This window comes from Microtus ochrogaster, unplaced genomic scaffold (assembly GCF_000317375.1).
Source record: "Microtus ochrogaster isolate Prairie Vole_2 unplaced genomic scaffold, MicOch1.0 UNK38, whole genome shotgun sequence".
Lineage (NCBI taxonomy): Eukaryota > Metazoa > Chordata > Mammalia > Rodentia > Cricetidae > Microtus > Microtus ochrogaster.
This window is the reverse complement of record NW_004949136.1, coordinates 1,331,550-1,335,203: the sequence shown is the minus strand read 5'-3', so window position 1 is coordinate 1,335,203 and position 3,654 is coordinate 1,331,550.

The window sequence follows — 3,654 nt, the reverse complement described above, 5'->3', positions numbered from 1 at the left end:
CCACCCAGCCTCCCAGCTACACAGCCTCCCAGCCTCCCAGCCTCCCAGCTACCCAGCCACCCAGCCTCCCAGCCTCCCAGCTACACAGCCTCCCAGCCTCCCAGCTATACAGCCTCCCAGCCTCCCAGCCTCCCAGCCACACAGCCACCCAGCCTCCCAGCCAGCCACAGAGTAAGAAGGAAAGAAAGAAATATAGAATAAGAAAGGTAAAAAACCCAGAGGCAAAGCATAGTTAAAGAGAAATGGGATATGTTGAGCTAGAAAAGCTGGCTAGAAACAAGCCCGGCTAAGGCTGGGCTTTCTTAAGAATAAGACTCCATGCATTTATTTGGGAGCTGGGTGGTGGACCCTCAAAGAGCAAAAAAAAAAAACCAATTACAGTCAACAAAACACCCTGTGTATCCAGATGCCCTGTGTATTTCCCATCCTTATGTGGATTTAAAAGATATTATTTTACTCTCTCTTCAAGACTTTATTAATTTTAAACCATTTTTTTTCTATGATGGTCTATACCCTTTTCTTTCTGAGCACATTTTTAGATATACTGTCAATTTTTAAAGAGCTTTTCTGTGTCTGGACCTGGCTTTTCTAAGCATCTGCAGTGTTCTCTGATCATGTGAGACAAATCTTAAACTTCTTGTCAGCAGCTGTGCGGCTCAGCTTAAGTGTGTGGCGCTGGTGGCTGGCTCTAGCCCGCAGGCAGCAGCCAGTAGCTGTACCTCTGCCTGGCCACAAAACACCAGGCCTCCTGAGAGACTGCAGGGCTAGGAAGCTACATCCAGCTCCTTGTCAAGAACTCTTCTTAGCTTTCTCAGACCCTATGTTTGGACATCAGACACCATATGTAGCAAGTCTTTCTCTGTACCTCCAGTTCCCAAATAATGCCATGGAGACTTATTATTAATTATGAAAGCTCAGCCTTTGCTTAGGCTTGTCCCACTAGCTCTTACAACTTGAATGAACTCATTTGCTTTCATCTGTGGTCAGCTGCGTGGTTTGTTACCTCATTTCTCCACAATGTTCATGCTGCTTTCTCCCTGTCCGGCTGGTGACCCCGCCTTTCTTCCTCTCCCAGTCCTCTCTGTCCCCAGAAGTCCCACCTAAGAGCTTCCTGCCTAGCTATTGGCCATTCCGCTCTTTATTAAACCAATCATAGCGCCACATCTTCACACAGTGTAAAGGGATATTCTGCAACACCGTCCCTGGGACACCCCTTATCAACAAAACTCCTCCTTTCAGAGCTCATAAAGGGAGGCTCCAGACAGTCACCTGGGTCTCTAGAATTGCTTAACCCGAGGAGCTTGTGGCTCTCTTTGTAGTGTACCTGACCCACACGGTTTCTTTTTCATTCATTAGTTTGCATATCGTCCATTTATTGTGAAAGGGAGGCATGGCGATGATTTACGTGATGAAATATGTCAGAACTTTAGCGAAAAGGGCAGCTTCATGTCCAAGAATATCGCCAGCTCTAAATGAGAAATAACTCTTGTCATCTAGACCCACACTGGTGCCTCCGTGCTCTGGTGGGATTGGCTCTGACTTTCACACTATTTGGCAGAATGTCTCTACCCATTCCTTAGCATCTCACCCCACAGCTGCTACTGTTTCCCGGACGACATTTCTTGGGGATTTTTCTAGAAGCATAGTGCTACCTGGTTGGTTAGTTTCAGCTACACGCCTTTTAACCTCCATCAAAACTGTAGAAGAATCTTTCTCAGTGCATGTCCTGCTATGATTTTCTCTCTTTCTAGAGATGGTAGCCCTTCTAGTGAGCAGGGAGTGGTGGTTAGGGCTCTCCTTCTAGGCTTTTCCAAGTAGCCAGAAAAGTGAATGACCCCGACTTTGCTCTTGGATAATGTTTCTTACAACTTTCCATTCTGTATTCTCTTCTGTAATTCTTTGATTATAGAGCCAGGACCTGAGCACCCCTGGTCCAGACAGTGACCTCAGGTAACAGACATCCCCCAAAGACTGAGGGTGTTGTGGGCTTCTGTTTGGAGCTATGTGTTCATCCACAGGCTGTGGTGGCAGAATTCTTCATTTCCCTGCATTACCAAGCTCTTGCTGTGGGTCTGGACAGGGGAGATGTTACAGTATTGGCAGGTGAGTCCCTCTCATGCCTTTTACAGCCTTTGGACCAGCGGGGGATGCAGATGCTACTGAAACACCACACAGAGCGTTCTGAACATTTTCACGATAACAAGAGCCATGCGGGGGAGGACGGAGAAGCTTCATGGCATGGTGGGTGTCAGACTGTGGTGACCCTTGGTCACCTCTTTCTTTATTCACCCTTTCCAGGCCAACAGGAGAGAACAGTAAGGATTCTCAGAAACAATTGAGATCTGGTAGTGGCCCAGACTGGTCAGGTGACTCTCTCTGTGAGGTGTCACACGCTGAAATGGATGGAGATGTTCTTCCGGACTTCTCCCCTCCTTTCTGATTCCCTTGTTGGTGTGTTGGGATACAGAAACTCCTGGGATACAAGAGCAAGGACCGACTATTCCCCAAGTATTGGAATACTCTTGTCCACTTCTTATCTTCATTTGGGCATCAGTTCTATCTGCTGACCTCCAGGATGAGGGAGTAGGGGGCTGGAGGGCACCATCCTGTGGCAGGATATGATATTCTGCAGCACTTGTATGTGGTTTGTCTCCCACATGGACCGGGGTCTGTTGAGGACATGGGTCCAGCACAGTGGCTGGGATGTGCTGGTTGAGCCCCGGTAACACTCGCAGCCCCATGTAGATGGAACGATGCCCCCAGTTCCTTTCCTTTTCTTCTCTACCGGCTCCATGGAGTCTAGCCTCAGGCTTGTCCTCATGCTTCAGCCTCCTGAGTGTTCGCAGAAAAACATTTGTGGGGTGGGTGGCGGTGGCACGCAGAGAGCGGGAGGATGGCAGGCTCTGGGGAAACTTGGTATGCTGGTACACGACCCACATTCACTGTTAAATACTGCGTGTTCGGTGCTCAGTATTTGCCTTTGACCAACTGTAGACCCAAGGAGAATTTTGAACTGATTAGTAATTGGTCAGTAGCCTCGCTCACCGGGGCACCCAAGCCAGAGCACATTTAATTTCTGCTGAGCAATGGAGGCTCCTGTGACGAAGGTGCGTCTCCTGCTTTCTGACTGTGTTTAGAAGAATGTCGCAGTGGCTGGTGAGATGGCTCAGAGGGGAGAGGCAGTTGCCGCTGAGCCTGAGGACCTGAGCTCCATCCCCAGAACCAACATGATGGAAGGAAAGAAGCAACTCTTCCAAGCTGCCCTGTGACCTCTATGTGTTCAGACATGTATGCACATGCCTGCACATATGCATGAATGGACACAAAATAAGTGCAAAATATTGCATGAAAGAGATAATATAAACAAATCCCCAGAGAGATTTACAGTCCATTTTGAAACACATTCTCTTACTTGTCCCGATGAATATTTCCCCAAGACCCTGCTTATCTCCTGTTTTGCCGGCAGCAGTGAGCTACAGCAGGATTGCCACCTGCACTGGATCCAGCACGCACTGATCCACACACTAGCTAAGGGGTGAGGAGGCAGAAGGAGGGTGAGCGGGATCAAGGACCTCATCGGCAAGGAATAGGAGCAGATGTAGAACCAACTTGGTTAGGACAGGCGGCCTGTGGTGGGCGGGACAGCCTTGGGCT